General features: G+C 36.2%; 1 long non-coding RNA gene across 1 annotated transcript; it reads left to right on the forward strand.

Moving 5' to 3' along the window:
- The first annotated feature begins 7849 nt into the window (after positions 1-7849).
- LOC128021521 (uncharacterized) lies at positions 7850-17088 on the forward strand. Its single transcript, XR_008185572.1, has 3 exons — positions 7850-8308; positions 11324-11410; positions 14359-17088. It is a non-coding gene; the product is annotated as an uncharacterized LOC128021521 (long non-coding RNA).
- The last annotated feature ends 4619 nt before the right edge of the window (positions 17089-21707 follow it).

A 21707-nucleotide genomic window follows, 5' to 3' on the forward strand; every position in this document is an offset into this window, starting at 1 on the left:
ACATGGCAAACACAAAGAAAGACAGAGCCATGGACACAACGCAAACAAGGTCACATTGATCAGAGACAACACAGACAGAACTGCCAGAGGAGAACCCTCACAACAGGTTGTACAATAGAGATAATATTACTCACCTGTACTTGTTTATTTTTATTCTGCCATTCATTAGAGTTTATTTTACCTCAGTTTACTGACAGTGTTTCCTCTTGTAACATACAGGCAGTGAACATCCCTGTTGTAATGCATGACTAAAGATACACAATATCAATTTAAACTAACTTGTACAAAAGACAGCAAAAAAATTCTTAATCTGGGATTGACCATACTTTATATTTTACCTCAGTGGGCAGGCTACTGTTTGTCTCCTCAGATTTGAACATTCAGGCAGTGAATTAAAATATCACTCACCTGTGCTTCTTTTTATTTTTATTTGGCATTTACCAGAGTTTTATTTTACCTCAATTGACTGGCTGTTTCCGCTTGAAACATGATTGCTACTGTAATGAATGATAAAATATATACCATAGCTATTCCTTTCAAACCACAGTCTGTACAGTACAGTAAAGATGCTTGATAAACGTTACTTACCTATACTTTTCCTATTTGAGTTTTTAACCTGGCATTCACCAGAGATTTATCTTACCTCACTTGTGTGTCCTCTTGCACCAGCCAGACACTGAAATGACAAATCAGGACCTACCTCTCCAGCTTTTGAGTTTTCATACGCACATACTGTATGACAATGTAACATTGAATGAAGCACCTTTTTTTATTTATTAAAACTTTATGTTTATCATTATTTTACCCACTTCTTATTCAAGTGAACTGCATAAACAAGTGTTTTTGGCAACCTTTTACAGTCAGAGTCAAATATCAAAGATTCAAAACACAGAAAGATCTGAATAACTTAACTTCATATTTGTTTGAGTTGGTTCCTGTTGGGGTTCATCTTCGAATCCAGTCATCCAGTTGTTAAGTGGAGATTTAGCGAGAAATAGAAACTCTCAACTTTAAAATGATTTAACAATATTTCAAAAGCTGTAGTATTGGGAGAAACTCTATACCGCGCGATCTTCTCCACTCTTCTGAATTAGAACGCTGCTGGTTGTGTAGTCGTCATATAGAATCTTCTAATAAGTCACTTTGGTTTGTTTTTAAATGTTTAAGATGCGTTATTAACACAATACATACAGACATTAATACACAATCATTGCGTTGATAATAAAATAAAACAAATAATTTCTCACAAAAACAAGCATGTTAGCTTATGACGACTTCCTTTAAATGTTCTCTAATCTTAGAAAGTTTATAGATACTGTCAATAAAAAATATTTTACACTAATTCTGAGAGATATTTATATTTTTCGATGAACACATTGAGGATTTGTCCTGCAGTAGTTGAAGTAATTCTAATACTCAACACTAGATGGCCTCATGAGTTCTCGGTTATTTCAGGCGCTAGTTTTCCCTCTATGGGTTTCCCACGTGGAAGGAGGGATGCCATGCATTCACATACATGAATGAGAACTCAGAAGACTTTGATAATGCTTTCATCAGCACCCTGACCTGGCCCTTATTTTTCCTCAGTCGGTCTTAGGGGATATAGCTTGTGTAATACAATAAGGAAGTGTGACAGTGCTCAAATAAACCATCAGAAATGAAGCATTTCTTCCTTACTCAAAAGATACACAATCACTCCACCTGCATAGAATGAAGAGCAGAACAGAATGAAAAAGAGTAGAAACAGAAACTTAGCATCAGTTTTGAAAAGCATCTACTGTGATACAATATACAGTGGTAGAACCACGCTTTAGAATAATACTTTTTTTTTTTTTGTTGCTTTGCAGTCTGAAATGAAGACGGGCATGGTTTTTGTTTTACCCAGCTGTATTTACTCTATGCAGCTTGTAACATCCAAGTGAAAGATATAACACCAACATTAAAAATAAAAATAAATAACAGAATCACTGAGTTGGAAAAAGGATCATCCCCTTGCTTCAGTATTTTGATGAACCTTTTGCTGTGTCCGTCTTCATTTCAAGCTGCAAAGCAACAAAATGTGATTATTTTAAAAGTCCAGTTAATCAGACATCTGGACTTTGTTATTTTAATGTGCTAAGTGTCGAAATTGCAGGAAAGTCAGACTAACTACATTAAAGTAGGCGGCCCTACTCTAAAGTAGAGTGGGGCAATCTCATTAACTACTGTACACTGGGGTTTTGCTACATGCAGACAGACAGAAGTGCTCTGTGATCCTCCACATACAGCCAGAAGCACATACAGACCGCATCCATGACCGAGCAGCAGTGGCGGTGTCCTTCCTGATGAGTTAAAAACATCTGTGGAGCTCGGTTACTTTCTCTCCTTATACACCCATTTCTCCCACCCTCTCCCAGTGATCTTTGATATTTATATTTGGGCACGTTGGCTGGCCTTACATGGTCTGCCGTTGGGTAGCTCTTTCTAGAAGACGCCCACTGGTCTGCCCTCCGTCTGTGGCAGTGGCAGGATGGGAATACCAGACATCTGAAGTCATCGATTTAAAGGAGCACACGTTTCATTGCACTTTGAAGATATGAAGTGTGCATATTGGTTTATTAGAATGAGATTTATTTGAGTGGCAAACAAACAACCTTAATCTGACTTTGTTCATAATCAGTGGCACTGGAGTTTACTCATCAAACTTTGACTTTCTAAACAATGGTGATTAAATCCTCATGTGTGATCATGTACACAGATGTAACTGAACTAACAATGAATGTTTGATGCAACTGGTATAAAGAATGAAAGGAACTATTTGCCTGGTACTGGCTCAGGACAGAGAGAGAGAGAGAGAGAGAGGCTAGATCTTCCCACACAGGGATCTGGTGGTGAATGAGACTCATTGTGTCACATAGGACACAGCAACAAATCGCTCATTGAATTGTTGTGGGGTGAGATTAATGCACAAACAGCACAATACAAACTCATAAAGCCCAATTTAGAGGACGACACGGAGGCGTCAGGCGCCTCATTCTCCATTCTCTTATCTGATTAAGTCACTAGGTCAGGGTTTTCCTTATTCATTGTGGATTTCTTTTTAATTAAATCAGCTTTTGAATTTTAATGTGATTTGTCAATGAGTGGTAAGTATCAGTTTTGTGTTAGCTTCTAATATAAATGTATGAAGTCATATAGCTCTTATGTTCTAATAAAATAATATTTAAATTAACCTTTTATCACTGTTGTGGTAACAAACTCCAGTACTCAAGGGGGCGATAGAGTTTCCTTCAAATGCGTTCATATTATTTAATTAATCATATTATATCTTAATAACCTCTAACTAAATTACTCAAAGGTAGTACACACAAAAATACACACCATAGACATTTACTCAAATGAATTCTCAAGAGCACATTTTAACAATACCTTGAACTATGAATTGCACTGTGGATCATTTCATAATGCAACAATGCATAAAACTGAGCTTGCAAAGTGTAAGTGTACATCATTTTTTGACACAGTCTTTTTCTCATTGGCACTATTCATTTATTTTAAAATACACTACAAACGAAATGCTATCTATCTATCTATCTATCTATCTATCTATCTATCTATCTATCTATCTATCTATCTATCTATCTATCTATCTATCTATCTATCTATCTATCTATATATATATGTTTGAATACAGCTGTTGTGTTATCAAAATTATTTTTGGAGGGCATAAATACACATCAGGGTGATAGAAGTGACTTTAACGTAAAAAAGAAAATGAAATAGAATAAAAACACTGAAAAGAAAATCTTATGTAGTTTGTCATAATATTTTATGATTAGAGCAGTTCATTTTAAATATTATAAATATTCAAAAAACTTGAGGTCCCACCAACATCCACAAATAAAAATCATTTAAACGATACCTGTGACTGTGTTAAGGTCAATAACTCTCAGATAAAATTTCAGATAATTATGCCTTTTGATTGCAAGGCAGGGTTAGTTCAGCTTGTATCATTTCACATGAATTTAATTATATTTATGAATTAATAATTATGAGATCATGTTTACTGAGTTTAAAGGCAAACGGTTGGAAGTCATCAGAGGAGCATTTCAAATAATACTAAAAACTCATATTTGAATCACACTTCACATTTTACAGATTGTTAAGTAAAGGTGCATTATTACTTTCTAACCTGTCTGTTCCCTTTCAAGGGAACTTTGAACTGTTCTGTTTGAGGCGTGCATCTGAAAGAACTGGTAAGAGCAATCTTTCTCTGTCTATCATGGTGACTACTAGCAAGTGTTTAGACAATGTGTGCATCCATGTCTGTGATATTTGACACTTGATGACACACACAATCTTTGCTTCATGTGTTTGGGGGAAGATGTCTTTGAGGAGGCAGTCTGCGTACATTATGAACGTTTTTTCAATGAAAAAGCTCCGCTCTCTTTCGTCTCTCTTTTCGAGAAAAAAAAGGCAGCCATCTACTTCCCGCAGTTCAGGACCCGCTGTTGCTGAGGCACAGAGGAGAATGAGCATGTGAGAATTTCAGGTGGATCTGTCTGAATGATTTAGAGAGGGACTTTCCTTTTCGTGCCATAATGGCAGCGGACAAGAGACATCTTGGACAATGAGACATCCTCTCTTAATCTCCCTCCTTGCAATCTAGGCCCCTTCTAGAAATACATCTCGCTTAAATGGCATGGCATACACAGCAGAAGGTCAGGCTGTGGCTTTATTATACACAATGCTAGTGCTTCAAGCATATCAGACTGATCTGTTAAGAGACCTGGATAGAGGCGAGGGCCTTTCTCCTGATCAGGTAGCCAAGCTGCGCCGCACCACGGATCTCTCTCTGTGCTACCAAGCAGGCCGACTCCGCCATGGGCAGGACTATGGCGGCCATGGTGGTAGTGGAGAGACATGTGTGGATGAACCTGGCAGACATCGGGAAGAAAGAAAAGGCTTTCTTCTCGATGCTCACGTTTTGCCTTCTGAACTTTTCTGTATTTCCATTGAGATGGTGATCGAGAAGTTAGGGGAAACGAAGGCGCGCTCCACTGCTTTCAGATCCTTCACTCCACGAAGGTCCAGGTCTGAGCAAAAACAACACAGGGGTCCTGGCCTGTCCTGATCTGAGGATCAAAGATAGGGCACAGAAGGCTAGTGTCACGACTCGCATTCTCCCCCACCTGTGGGAGAAAGAGGAATCATGGGTCACGAAGAGGTAAACAGAAGGGATGTGATCCAGAAAGGTTCTCGTCCGAATCAGAGCGATACATAGGTATCTATTCATTCCCTTTGGGGATTTTTAACTTCTGCTTTTATCCTCCCCTTCCTAATTCCCCTGTAAGCACCAGCTCTCCACCTGATCAAGGTTAGGTGGAAACCTCTCACATAATAGTCTCCTATGCTGGACCTATATTGTTTTTGACTGGTTCTATGTTCATAGCAACCACCTTACTGATGGTCGGGACTAAAAGGAGGCATCCCTTGAGCTTGTACCCCTTTCTGTATATACTTATGTGTATTAAATTGCTGGTGGTTATGTGTCTACTAATAAACTCTATGAGTTTCCTTTTGCTGTGGTCAGTTACAGTGTTTACTAAACACTCATCAGCACCAGCCATCCGGCTTCATGTTCCGGTATTAGGCAGCTGAGATCACAGGTTTCTGCGGGGGCCTTGATCATCACGCCTGGCACAGCATTGCAGGGAATTCCATAGATGTCCGGCCAGGTCACCCTGAGGGGTCTCCTGGCCGCTTAGTTGTGCTGTCACATCCAGCGGGAAGTGGAGGTGGCAGTTGCAGAAGTCTTCTTGTATATGCTGCCTCGGGTGATGCTCCTTTCAATAGAGGTTTATAAAATTTGAGCTTGCCTCTCCCGTGTGGTTCAGCGCCTCTGCAATCCTTTGGAACCTGTAGGTACACAGTGTGCATGCAAGACTCACTTTCTGCACTGCATTGCACTTTCTGCACTTTCTGAAATCCTGTACGGTAAGGGTTACGCGCTCTGCCTCGTTCCCTTTCTTGAGATGATTAGACCAAGGTTCCCTGGGCTCCATTCAGCCGGTGTGTATTTGTTTATACACTTCATGCATCGCTTCCCTCAACACGAGGCGCTATTTGGGTGATTCTCATGGTAGTTTAGCAGCACTCCCCTTTTCCAAGAAGGGTGGCCTATGAGTGCGCTACTCTGAATTCGAAGCTCTCCGCTCATATGAGACTGACTTCTCTGTTTTTCCCAGAGCACTCCAGCATTATTTCCACAGATCGAGTTGATGACTCTCAAACATACTGTTTTGAGATGCACCATTCCATCTATGAGCTGTTCTATCAGAGTGCCACGAGAGCCCCTCCTTAGAACAGTATTTGCAAATCCATGCTATTGTAAGTGTGTATGTGAAGTCTTTGCGCACTTTCTGAAATCCACACTGTGGTAAGTTTGAATGCTAGAATTCTGCATTCTTTCTAAAATCCTATATGGTGAGGGCTTTGCGAGGTTGCTTTTGTGCCCTTTCTTGAGTTGGTAAAAGCCCTGTTCATCTTGCGCACAACTCCACCTATGTATCCTCAGATACCTATCTAAACAGGGTGTTGCTACTAGGAATCTGTTGAGACAGCTTCTTCAGCAAGCTTATGCGAAAGCAAGCGGTAGCCCCTGTGTGATAGGCAAGACTTGGTATAAAATGCTAGGTTCTTAGCCATATCCCTTTAAAGGAATCTTTCCTGATTCCAAGCCTTCAGCTCTACCCCGAGCCGAAGCCCTAACGATTAAGTTGGGTATGTAGCTTAGGCCTTTGGCCGTAAGGGGTACTGTCACAGACAGTCGTCTAAACATCCCAGGGGCAACTCCCATGGAAATGGTAGAGTTGGTACTTAGTGTTAGCCATGATTCTGGCCTGCACTGCCCTCAGCATGGTGGGGTCGGTATACTGTTCAACCATAGCGACCCCTAGAGGACGCAATTCGAAGTTCCCTTGAAAGGGAATGTCTCAGGTTATGAATGTAACCTTGGGTCCCTGAGTAGGGAACTAGACACTGCATCCTCTAGCTCCCTGCCATGCTCTGGATGCAAGCTTCAGACGAAGAAGTGAATGACGTGATATCCCGTTGCCTGTTTATAGTCGCGCCGGTAGTGGCGTCAAAGGCTGTCACCGGCCAACTCGTTGGTGTTTTTTCATTTTATGCTTCAGAAACGGGTCACGACGAGGTGTTCCCCATAGTGATCCTTTGTGGATGCAGTGTTTCGTTCCTTACTCAGGGAACCATGGTTACATTCGTAACCTGAGACGATTTTTAAGATGATAAAATGGGAAATTAAAAATTCCCAGTATCTAGCCATATTCATAAACAAGAATATTATAGACACCTGGGTATGGGGTCAGAGGCAGAGCGTGTGACGAATCCTCTGTCAGAGTATTCTCTGAACACAACAGGATATGATGTTACTCTGTGTCCAGAGCTCTTATTACTCTTTGTGCACAGGATTAAGATCAACACAATGACTACATAAAAGCACGGATAAGACGAGTTTGTGAAGGCAAAAGTGCTCAGGTTACACATTACACACATGATTAGGCTTCAGGCTTCAGGCTCCTGCTAGTTTTTCGTCACACTCTGTACTACAAGTGTACTACAAAAACAACAACTACATTTTAAGCTTTCTGAAGGTTTTCAGGTGTTTTGGTTCATTCCCAGAGTGTTTCTATGCAGTTCTGAGTGGTTTGTAAGGCAATAATTGATGGTTGCTTACTGGTCCAAGTCTCTACGATACGTTGGTCTCAAGTTGGCTTGGGTCTCTTTTACAATGTAAGTCTACTGGATTTCTAATCCTATTTCTAATCTAATGGAAATGGTAAAGGATGAGTTAAAATTTCTACCTTTAACCTTCGGAGTGAGAAACACAGAGTAGCAGAGAGCAGCAATGCTTGGCATCCAACAGACAAAAGGGTGGGACTGGCAGGAAAAACAGCGATGAATAAAGCTCAAGTTCTCCTTTATGAGCCCCTCATCTAACGACCGCACTCGATTACAGCAAGGCTCAGAGTTGAGGAACTTTTTACAGGATTACTGCCAGTTTCCTCCAGCACTCACACACACACACACACACACACACTGCTGGATGCTGGAGCGTCTCTGTGAGAGCGGAGTGGGCTGAGGCTATAATGAGCGGTATGAAGGGATGATGTTGAAGACTGGCTGAGCTCGTCAGGGGTAAACAGTGGGGAGTTTCCTTTAGATTCTACCATCCGCTTTTCTGGTTTGTCTCTGTTAGGCAGTCCGTTCTGCTTTGATCCCGTAGAAGCTAAAAGACGCTAAAAAAAAGGTAAGGATTTCTGTTTTTATGATGTATGCAGAGGTAAAGAATCTATTACTCAGTTATATCTCAGAGGAAAGTAAAACGACAAACTGTTAGTTAGTTGCTTGTTAGAAATGATATTGAGAGCAAAGTGAGAAGTTTTCTTAAGTTTCATGCGTCTCATATTTCTCTCCTGAGGGGAAAAAGCCAGTATAATGTCATCAAGGATTCCAGTGAAATCTTTACAATATCTCAAAATATGCCCAAGATAGTAAAGTCCCTCTGGAATCAAATTATTTGACTAATGAATCGCATGCTGTATGCTTACTGTATGTTCAAATTTATCTGATTTGTGTCTATTTTTATGTCAAAAGAAATTTTAAGAGAAACATTTAAGACACAATTGATGAGAAATGTTTTGGGAAATTCTCTTCGGGATTTTATGGTATGTTGTTCATTTATCTCCTTACAATGTTGTCTGGTATTTTAATGTATTTCTAAATCTTATTATAAGTATCTGTCATTTTAGTGTGATGTACAGTAGACTAAATAATTTTCCTCAAAAAAGTTTATATAGATGTCCATAGTGACAAATGGTGACCATGTTTCTTTAAGGAAACTTTGGTTTCATTTATTTACTTTTTACAGAAATAAAAATTGCATGTTAATTGTAATGAAATGAAAACTGTATTATAGTTTAAATTGATATTAAATGCAGTTAGCTGAAGTTTCCATCTATATGACTTAAGTACATCTTTATACAGTATATCATATTTACTTTTATTGTCTTTGAAATATAGTTACTGTCAAATATACTGACAAGTATTTATGGCAATCTAAAATAGACTTTAATGTCATTTCCATTTAAACTTGCATGTCATGTATTTAAATTTCTGTAATTACACATTTAATGATGAAGTTGCAGTTTTTTACTTTAAAATATATAACTTGATCATAATTTTAACTGTAGTCTTCTATTCAATATTACATTTCAAGTACTTTACATCTGCTTTAGTATATGTTAATCAACACATCTAAATAAGTGTACTTTTAAACATAAAAATATGATTTATAATATACTTAAAACGTTTAATTTGAAATTACTTACAAAGTGCACTTTTAAGTCAAAGTGTACTCTCTTTAAATACACTTAAACAGCCTTTTATTTCATTGATATATTATTTTAATAATAATAAAAAAATACTTTTAAGGTTTTAAGTACACATTCAATAAAATTAAGTGCACTTTTTTTCAAGAGACAGCAAAAATACAACACCAACAACTAAAAATCAAATGTTTAAAAAGCATCTCAGCTCTAAGAAAGGAGTCAGCCTCGCATGGGTGGCATCCCACCAACAGTTAGACTTACAGCAGTGACTGTAAAGACTCTTTACCAACCTCTCAGAGGACATCAAAACATTACTGAAGCCATTACTGATTTAAGCAGTCTAATGAGTAATCCAGTTCAAACTGAACAGAGTCTGTGTGTGTTAATAAGACTCAGGGGGGTGTGGACGTTCAGGAGGGGGCGAGGTGGAAGTAAGGTGAAGATTGACTGTGCCACACTAAATGTCAAGTGTGAAAGGCTGTGCTCTAATTTAAACTAGCACCCTTGACTCGTGGCCAGTGAGGCAATGTTGTTTTTCTGCTTTGAACGAGGGGCCAATTCCTCTAATCTCAGCTCACTCACATGATAAGGTTAGACCGGGGTCTGGGCTCTTATGTGTTCAGGATGAGCGGGCTTGATGGGGGAGGATCAGTGCTGTTTCCCTGTACAGAGGGTGCACGTTCACGCTGGTAATGGAGGCACTGAGAGACAGGAACTGTAATTTCTCAGATCATTTCCTACCACTTTGTTTTGGGCTTGGCCCCCCTTCTTCATGAGCAGTCATTAATTCCCAGGACAGACCATCAGAAAAACCTTCGGTTAGGCTAGTGAGAGACGCTCAAAGGCTGAAAACAGCAGTGAAACAAAGGATCACGTATGGAGGTCAAGGGTGAGATGTTTTGAGGCCCAGTGTCTGTCTCTTATATCCAAAAGCATGTGTGAACAACGACTCATCAAATACTGGATGGAGACTTGCTGTGACAAGTGATTTCTGTTCAAAATCAAAAGAGTTACAAAGGGTAGGTCAGAAATAGAAAGATAGTTCACCCAAAAATCGCATTCAGTTATTGTTTTGTTGTTGTTTAAATGTATAACACAAAAATTCGAATTTTTGAAAAATGTGCATGTGGCTCTTTGACCTATGAAGTTTCACAGTGTCCAAAAAATAGTATCAGAAAAACAGCTCACAATTCTTCTGAAGACATGAAATATGAAATATTCAGTGTTGTGAATATAACAACTTTTTTAATAATTTACAAGAAAATACTACTTCAGTCTTTCTAATACAACATTTCATGTATTAATTGAATGTGTTAAGTGCATTTTCTTTGTAATTATTTGTGAAATTTACAAGCAATTTCTCAGTGAAATTTCCAGCGTAGTTTTGTGAGGAACATGCTCAAATTTACATAGTTAAATTACTGGAATTTGTAATTTTGTTCAACACATCACAAAAATCAGAAATGGGATTTAAATTAGATTACATTTTGTCAAAAAGACCCTGGGATCACACATGATCTCAACAATGACTCAAACTGTGCACAAATTTGACAAAAAAGAAAAGTCTGCAAGATGTCATAAGTTTTTTATTGTTATGTCAAATATATAAATCTTTTTATATGTCTATAATTTTGTAATATGTCAGCAACTGTTTCATTTGTGGCTGTTTTAGATACAATTAATGCTGAACTGAGAACTCCTGTTTGTCTCTTGAGCAACATTTGAACAATAAGATTTTTCTTTAGGACCCTAAACCTCTCTGTTCAGATTTGTGGTTTGTGCAAAAAAAAAAAGAAAGTAAATTTGGAAGGCAGCTTTCACATGACTTTATAGTTTCATAAATTCATGGTGACTGACAATCGTAAAAATCGTCTGTTATGCAATTGCTCACAAATCATTTCACATTAAAGCAATTCTCTTGCATTATTCCACAGCTGAAAAAATGAGGTAAAGAGGATCCAGTGTTGATAAAAGGTTACGACACAGCTGGAGATGGGGACATTGAGCTCAGATTTGCAACTGTAAGTATAGTTATTAATGTTGCTTCATATTACTTTTCAAAGCAATTTATGAGTTTTTGCTTGGAGGATGAATGTACAGTTTTTCTTTAAATGTGACTTCAGTTAATGCATTTTTAAATGTAAATATATAGAAATATCCATATTTTTTTAATTTTATATATATATATATATATATATATATATATATATATATATATATATATATATATATATATATATATAAAGAAAATAAAATATACTAAAAAAAATGCCCAAACAAATATTTTGGTAGAAAATTAATTTAAGCAAATATATTTTGATACATACTACGGCAATTGTATTATTATTGTTTATTAAAACAATTTTTTTTGCCAATTTTTGTATATTTTGAAATATTTAAGTATTTATTGCTGTATGATCTCAAGGGAAAACATAACTAGAGATGGTGATTTTGAATGAATTTGTACATTGTGCACAAAAATATAATTCTTTTTAGGGAAAATAAAGGTCCTCCGCTAAACATCAGAATCTTGAATGCATTAGCTAATACAAACATGAAAACATTCAAAAATTCATATGAATTAGCCACCAATAGGCCAAAACGTTAAATAGTTATGAATTGCCATGAAGTGCTATCTAGTTTAAAATCTTATGTCTATAAATCTGCCTAAAGTCACCTCTAAATATAGTCTAAATGTGTATCAAGTAAAGTATAAAAACTATAATCAGTAATAATATAAGTAATGATCCTGAAGGAGCAGGATACAGCCTCATGCACAATGTATCACGTAATGTAATATTCCTCCAGTTCTGCTGAGGACAGAAGGCCATTTCTTCACTCACACCCACATTACTCTGCACACAGCGGAACGGAAGCAGCGTTTGATTAGCCTCTGTAATCAGGGTCTGCTCCAGACACAATAATGACATTATTACAGTATCTCAGATTCTTATCAAACAAAGCCCACAGGTCATACCCTCAAAAACACAATCTGGCCTGCACTCAAAGCCACACAGATCAAGCACACTGCTCCAATATCTGTCAAGAGCTCAGCTGGAACCAGAAGAAGGAACTGGATTAGTGAAAGAAGTGCTTAACTTTCAGAAAATGTTGGCAGTCTGCCTCAGGAGGTCAAAACCAAAATATTGTATAATCTTTAATTTAATAAATACTATAAAAATACATAAAAATGACCATGAGGTGTGTGATTGTATAAATATACATTTTTCCCAGGTAATATCAACCCGATCTCACAGGAACAGAGCTATTTTAAAATGTGGTTAGTTTGAAGATGTGTGTTTTTTTTAGAATAAATAAATAAGCATCAGCAGGGCATAAGCAGATTGTATTAAATATCTGAATGAGATCATACAAGTTCATATGAATGAGCCAGCAGTTTTCCAACACACAAAAATGTTTGCAGATAGTCTTGATATTGTGTTGGATAATATATAAAAAATATAAAATATGACAAAAGTTGTAACAGCACAGCTGGAAATTAGGTATTTTCTGTAATTGTAGTTCTTATTGGTTGCTATTACTTTTCTAAGTGATTTAATGATTTTTGATTGATGAGAAAAATATATATTTCTTATTTTATTTGTACATTGTACAATATAGTAAGATGTAAAAAATTGTGAAAAATGACACATGAAGGTCAACGCCTAACCATCAGCGTGGCACATGAATCGTACAAATTCAGATGAATATCCACCAATTGGCCAAAACATGAAGTAGTTATAAATTAGCATGAGATCGTGGAGCCTGTGCATTATGCACTGGAATATTGTAATTTGCTCTTTTGACTTAATTCAACACATTAGCAACTGCAGAGCAATATTTCATGTTTCTTGAGCACCAATTTGAAAGTAACAAGGTTGTAGATTTAGGCCATATTAAACTTTTACTAAGCATAGTTTTAATATAGCCTTACAATTTTCATTAAAAATTAGTTAATGGAATGAGATTACTTTTATTTTCCATTTTATTTTATATTATACAATGTTCAATTTTTATAAAAAGGGGGAATGCATGGACACTGCTAAGTATTTACTATTTCTGTTATTATTACCAGTATTAATGAAAGGTAATTTTAAAAGTAATGCATTACAATATTGTGTTACTCTTTAAAAAAGACACTAATTGCTACTGTAGTAACGTCTTATGGAAAATACAAACCCGATTCCAAAAAAGTTGGGACACTCTACAAATTGTGAGTAAAAACAGAATGCATTGATGTGATGTGAAGTTTCAAATTTCAATATTTTATTCAGAATCCAACATAGATGACATATCAAATGTTTAAACTGAGAAAATGTATCATTTATCAAAAACAAGTTGATTTAAAATTTCGTGGCATCAACACATCTCAAAAAAGTTGGGACAAGGCCATGTCTACCACTGTGTTGCATCCCCTCTTCTTTTTATAACAGTCTGCAAACGTCTGGAGACTGAGGAGACATGTTGCTCAAGTTTAGGAATAGGAATGTTGTCCCATTCTTGTCTAATACAGGCGTCTAGTTGCTTCTTTGTCGCATCTTCCTCTTTATGATGCGCAAATGTTATCTATGGGTGAAAGATCTGGACTGCAGGCAGGTCATTTCAGTACCCGGATCATTCTTCTTCAGTCATGATGTTGTAATTGATGCAGTATGTGGTCTGGTATTGTCATGTTGGAAAATGGAAAAATTACTTGATTCCTTTTTTACTCACAATTTGTACAGTGTCCCAACTTTTTTGGAATCAGGTTTGTAATGCATTATATTGCTTTACTTTTTGTCACCTGAGCTGGACTTGCTTATTTATTTTTAATAACAAAAAATATAAATGTTAAATTTTTGGCAACTGTAAAGACCCTTTCTTGTAATGCATTACTCCCAACACTGATTATTACATCTATTATGCTTTCAAATTTGAATTTGACATTGAGTTCGGATTTATATATATGTATTTTTATTTTATTTTGTAGCCTAAACACCTCGCCGGACTCCACGACTGTCCTACTGTCATGGATATTTCAGAAGAGTGAGGAACATTAAGCCTGGAGAATCACTGGAGAGTCTGTGAGGCTTCCACATCACGCCAGACTGCACTTTATTTTGCAATAATTTGATGCAGTCAGTTCGACCCGTCCTTGTTTAATGTGGCATCAACCCTTTACACTTCCCTCCCCACATATTGTAAAGCAAATTACTTAATTTAGAGATATGAGAAATATCTGATAGAGAGAAAAGCCAAATGGAGGACATCATACGAAATGTATTTCCATAAAACATCCTCCAAAGGCCTTTTCACATGATTTCACAAGACTAATGATTTTTTAAAATGATTTAATCACTACTTGGGTGGCAAGTACATGAATAAATGAAGAAGGGTTGCATGCTAAACTGTGAAACCTGATCAGCCCACACATGACTGTGATTCAAAATGCATGCACTGCTACACACTTATTACAACATAGCCATGTTTTTCCTGACATGGTAATACTTTAGTGTTCTCTAAAGTATCTCAGAGTACCATGCAAATATGTTTTTTTAGCAAGAGATATGTTACTTAACAATCTTTTCCTCAATGTACCGAGACTTAGACTCAGATTTGCATCTCTTTCTCACCTCTTCTCCACATCTGCCTCACAAAGACCGCAAATGAATCTTCTTGGATGCAATAAGCGATGTTAACTGTTCATTTCAAAACCCTTATCTTTCTTGCCGTTTTAGAGAGAAAATTGCATCAAGTTTCTTATCTGGGTGTAGTGGATAATTAGGGAAATACCTAGAGTTAAGCCAAGCATGGGAGAAGCAGGAGCTGGGGTGGGACGGCGGGGGTTACCGGCTTGTTGTGACTGTGTGGGTTCCTGGCATGCTGATTTGTGACTGTAGGGAAAAATCACATTGCCAGGGATTACCACACTGCCATGGCCTTCCCAGCCGTTCACCAGGAAATGGACAAAAAATGGAGGAAATCAAATGGAAGAAATTTGAGGAAAAAGGCACCTGGCAGAATGAGACAGGGGAACTTCATTGGGGTTTTTGTACTTCAACAGCAAAACAACTGCAACTGTGCCGTCGCTCTCGGCGGGTGCAGAGCTTAGCTGATTGGTGAACATGCACACTTTGTTTTTTTGTTCACAGTGGCTAAGTTCTTCACCTGAAAAGAAACTAAGAAATTGCAGTTATTTTCTGTTGGAATGACCATGCCGTGTATTTGTTGTCTATAAATGTATATACCCCTCGTGAAAAAGAAGCACACTTTAAAAGACTATACTGAAGTGTGAACTGAATGTAGTGATTTCGGACACTTAATCACAGGTTAACTGCAAATAAATCAACATTTATTATATTTAAAATGTATATTAAAAGCAATTAGCTGAACTTTAAAGTGCTTTAAGGACTTATGTAATTTCACAATTACTTTGAAATCGAGTTAAAGTGTACTTCTGAATTTGACAAGCAGATATGCTTTAATATAATTTCTACAGAAAGTTGTTTTTAAATATATTCATAATTACACATTTGTAATGATGAAGTTGCAATTTAGCACATTAAAATATATTAACCTTAAATGTAAAATCAAATAAGACAGTTAAATATATAATCAAGTATTTTACATGTGCTTTAGCATGTTAGGCAACACATCAAAATAAATATACTTTTTTTTAATTTACATTATTGCAGTTATTAAAATGTATTTCTAAAGTGTACGTAAACATGTTCATAAAAGTGTACTCTCTTAATAGTCCTGTTAGTTCATAGCTATTTTCTGCAAAATTTTTAAAATGTTTACTTCACAATTTGAAGTAATCTACAAGTGATCATGCTTACTTCTTCTTCTTTTTTTTTCACAAGGGAAGTGTTCCAGTTATAATTTTAACGAAATATGAAAATGCTGTCATCACTTACTCCCTGTTGGGTTATTTTAAATCTGTATGACTTTCTTTGTTTGTGTGGAAAGATGTTAATGCCGCTCTTTTCGATATTTTCCATCAGCCAAGCATAACGACTAACAAACATATTAAATTAAATATGATAAATGTTCACTGTCATAATTAAACACACATGGGTAATGATAAATCTTGCTTAAAAACAGAGAAATGTGCCAAAGCTGAAAAAGAACACGGCTCCCATGTGACTGTGGCTCAAGATATCTTTGTGTGAGAAAAAGTTTCATTCAAAGCAGATGATCATTCTTAAAGGTAAAGCGTGTCATTTCACTCACTCAGACAATAGGACAGGAGCTCTTTAACATCACACATCGGCTTTAAAGATGTAAATGAACAAGATTCAAAGTGTAATAATGTAATAAATGGCACAGTAAAATGATGATCTGTGTAGAGTTGTGTGTCTGATCAGGACCTGAGCTCCGGTGCCTTCTGAGCTGATATCAGTTGTATTGATTCACTGGCTCAGTTCAGCAGGAACAGGAGTGTGGTCCCAGCACAAAGAACCACACACCTAGAGCTTTCACAGCCCAAAGGAAGACCCTTCTGCAGAACATACAGACATTACCAATAGAAACAAGTCTGTGCTTGATGTGTGCTTGTCTCCAAATGAATGTCCTAAAATGCCTTGACCTTAAATGCACCAGGAGGGCTACTTTCCCAGACACAGATTAAGCAAAATCCCACAGTAACTTGTGACTTGACTTGGTCACATCTTAAAGACTTGAGAGCATTATTTGAAAATAAACTATTTACTTGTTATGTGACTTATCTGTCTCTTATTTGTATGCCTTGAATTTACTTCTTTAAAAAAAAAAAAACATTTAACTACTTTAAACAAAATCTGGCCTTAATAATATAATCTCCCAAAGTTTATACTGTACTGAATATTAAAATGTGCATCAGTAAACAGATTATTTTTGACATATTGAAAAAAAAACTGCCAAGCAAAACTTTTATTATGGCTCAGTGGCACCATAATAATAATAAAAAAGATCGCACAGACTGCTTTTTTTTTTTGGTTGAGTAATAACAAAGTCCTCGTCTCTCCTAATACACATGAACTGTAAATCAAATCTGTGTCAATTATACGCCCCCTGGTGTTGAATCAGCAGCCTAACTTTAAGGCCAACACTTCTTTACGTGCAGGGGAAAAATACGTAATTAAATTGCCCAATCAAAACTTTATTTATTTATTTATTTTTAGTGAGCACAATCACTAAATGGAGACTGAATGTATGGGCTTAATCACTGTGGCCTATTTTAACCCTTCCTCCAAACAGCTGTGACTATAACAACTTATACATCTGAATATTAGGCTATTACAATAATGTTTTTAAATAAAAAAATATTGGCACATTAAAACAATGATTTTAAATTTTGGTGATCTGAAATAAATACTTGTTCCATATATATTTATATTCAGTATGTTGAATTTAAATGACAGTCTAAATATGTGCAGGAGGTCTGAATTACAACAAATAATTCAGCATTAATAATGAATGATACTTGATCGGCCAAATGTATTCAAACTCAGTCATATAAATTTAGAACATAATACATGACTCACATTCTCACATGATCATTCTCAGTTTAGATTCACTTATGCTGGAATTTATTTATTTTTATTTGGAAGCTTAGATGGCAAAAATGGTGATCAGCATTTCAAGGTGAAAAGAAAGATGAATGAGCCGCATATTTGGTTAATGCACGTCTCCAATAAACACGAGTTCAATCCTGTCATAGCGATAATGCGCCACTAGTGGGAGTGTTGCATTAGTTCATCCACTGCCAAGTGCACTTCATGGAGTATTCAGAAAAAACTGCTTTGTTTGCTTTATTTGAGTGATTTCTAAGACAATTTCTTAGCTCCAACTTGCCACAGCACACCTGAAGTTTGTAGTATGCCTAGTAAGACCTTGATTAACTGATTCAGGTGTGTTTGATAAGAGTTGGAGCTAAACTCAGAAGGACACTGGGCCTCCAGGACTGAGTTTGGTGACACCTGATGAAGAAGATGCCACCGTTACAATGCTCTCATAATTACTGTTGGTCATGTAACAGGTATAAAGATTTAAGAGAGCTTATAGGCCTACTGTATATTCTGTCTTCACATGATTATAAATGACACGATTAACATTCTAGTCAGTAAGCTGCAGTCAAAACACTAGAAAATGTTGCCAATATACTGTGACTACTTCTGATTGCTTTTAAATTAGGATACTTTACTTTTGACCTATAGTTAATAGAATTTGAGGATACTAGTAAGTGAAGATTTATAATGGCTAAATTATTTATGTTTAATGGGATGCTAAATTGAGAGGAATTTCGTAGTTAATAGATTTTAAATAAATAAATACATATTGTTGCTCAAATTAAACACCGATAGCCTTAAAACATAACATATTTACTGATTTTGGTAATCTGATTATGTAACCCAGATTACATATAATCCAGAACAAATGTATTATATGTTACTATCCATTATTCAGTTATCATCTACTACAAATGATAATGAAATAATATGAACAGAAGATTCATATAAATCTACAAATCATCACATTTATTCAAATTAATCACATTACACAGTATTTCTTTATTTCTTACGTATTTTTGGTAAAGATTGCTGATCAGTCTTAGTTGTGTATCTGTAACATCATCCTCTCAGATTCATGGGCTTCATATCAAACACACATCTGAAATCCTGTGTTGTGTAAGAGCAGGAATCTTTCCCAATCATTCTGTGAGAAGTATTTACTGTGTAGTGTCAATGCAGAGTTATCTCCTCAAAGATCTTGTTCCTTCTTAAAGTTCATCCAGATGCTCGTCTTCTATTGCAATATGTCTTGAGTGCATGAGTGTATGTAATGAGTGTAAACCGGGTAAAAACTGACCAGTGTATTCACATGAATAGACTAGAGAAGACTGTTGAGTGGCTTTTAGGTTAATGTCACTCTGGAGGCATATTAAGTATTTTAAAGTCCCTTTGTAACATTTCTATCAGCAAATAAGTTTATAAACCTTTCCTCCACTGGTGGTAGAGCAGGCTCATGACGTCACATTCTCTCGCTCTAAGGAGAAAAGTTCAACACAAACATTTATCCACAGCCAATACTAAGAACTTAAAATGGAAATAATGAATATGTGATCCCATTACTTTATCACGTACCTCTTCAGATATATCAGGCTTGACACTGTTCTGGACCACCAGAATCATGAGAAACTGAAACCATTAAACGAATGGTAAGGACTCCATACAAACAACAGGGAAAGACAGGTATTTATAACTGTAATCTATGAGAATTTAAAAATATAATCACAAATCATGATTTTTGTAATTTGATTATGTTACTCAGATTAATCCATACTAGATGGGTTACTGCCCATTTTTCATTTTTATAACCCCCCCCCACACACACACACACACAAGAGTATTTATCTTTTTTTTTTTTTTTTTAAATTAACCACAGCACACAGTCCAGAAGAGTTTCCTGCTCAGTCCTCTGTGTTTCAGTAGGTGCGTTTACATGGACACTTTTTGCTTCCTTCGGAATGAATTCATTCTGATTGACGAATCCGACCGTAGTGTTTACACGAACGCTGAATAAAGTGATCAGGTTGATGTGCGCGTTTACATGTCACAAGCTTCTAATCAGATTTACTCTTTTGACGTGCACACTGGATGAATGTACAGAGTTTCCCGCTGCTGTTGCATAATGTTTAAAAAAGCACACATTATACTTATCTACTTCTCAGTCCCAATTAGGCGACGACCAGCACATGCTGCTTAACGTTACTTAAAAAAAAAAAGAAAGTAGTAAAAGTGCCTCTTCCCACACTCAAAACTAGACGTCTGTTGATGAGAGTCTTAAACGAGGATTATGTCTACGTCACTGCGCATGCACAGTACTTTCCAGTATCGGTTTTCAAGCCGATCAAGTGTTTACATGTCCTCTCGCTCTGATTTCAAAAGGGATTAACCACCCCTTACAATCCGATCGAAATATTTATCAGATCTGGCCAATTCAATCCGATCCACGTTTACATATGACTTTTTTATTCTGATTGTGCTTCTAGTCCTATTATGATCGGATTAGTAGTTTCCATGTAAATGCAGCTAGTGATGTGTTTAGAGATGTTTATCAGGCTCTCCCACATTCAGACACTCACATAGTTGACACGGTTCTCATTCGCACAACACACCTCCATTTTCAATGTGTTTTTGTAGTGTTGAGCAATGTGGCCAATCATATACGAAACTGTATCTGTGGATTTCTGGAACCCTTCTGATTGGCCATTTAGTTCAAATTAGAACAACTTCTAGCCTACCTATAATCTATTCAGAATTTTGTTTGTTTATTTGTTTTTCTTGCTGCTAAGATGACCAGCTGCCACATACCCTGTACACATAATATGACATAATAAACATCTATAACATGAAATACATAACACGACATCAAATTATTAATGTGTCATTTTATTCAAAGTATATTAGGATATAACAGGTTGTTGTACAGAATGCTACAAAATCACATAATTGTGTCACTATCACATCTCTGATCTCCCTGAGGGTGAATAGGAGAGGGATAGTAGAATTGAGAGAGCCAATTCTCTCAATGGCTCAGCGCGTGAGTTTTGGCTGAACTTTGAGGATCAACTCTAGCTTTCATTCACATAATGTCAAAGAAGCAGCGAACTGAATGCAGCATACAGCATAAATTAATATTATAGCTATTAGCATATTATTATTATTATGTTATTATCATAACAATCAGAATGCTGCAGTAGTTAGTATTATGTTTCTTTTTTTCTTTTCTTTTTTTTGCTGTATGCATATGCAATTTGCCACTACATGTCTTTTCAACTTTAAAATAAAGTGTTGAGTGGACAGTTTTGAAGAATCATTTTATGACATGCTGAAATAAAGGGAAAATGTTCTATACCACGGTTATATACGGTTATAATATTGTAGAACATTATTGATCTCTTTAAACATGCCTGTATATGTAACACACAGAATAACATCTCTCAATACAGTTACAATAGACACTATTAAATGTATTCAAATTAAACTCAAAATCGAAAACATTGCTTGAGAAAAAACACCACACAGTCATGACAAAACATCAGAGAGTAACATTAAGAGTATCACAAAACATACACCGACAAAAACATTTTTAAATACGATTTTCAGTATAAGGATTTCAATAAAACAAAATTATCCATGAATATAGAGAAGAAATAATAATGTTTCACCTAGAGTATATTACAACATTTGAATTATTCTTTTATTGTAGGAAAAAAAAAACCTTAGATTAGTTTTTTTTTCTTCATGGTAAGTGCAAGCTGCAGTCTGTCTACATCAGAAGTCATTGTGAAAT

The sequence above is a fragment of the Carassius gibelio genome, chromosome A10 (assembly GCF_023724105.1).
Source record: "Carassius gibelio isolate Cgi1373 ecotype wild population from Czech Republic chromosome A10, carGib1.2-hapl.c, whole genome shotgun sequence".
Classification (NCBI taxonomy): Eukaryota; Metazoa; Chordata; class Actinopteri; order Cypriniformes; family Cyprinidae; genus Carassius; species Carassius gibelio.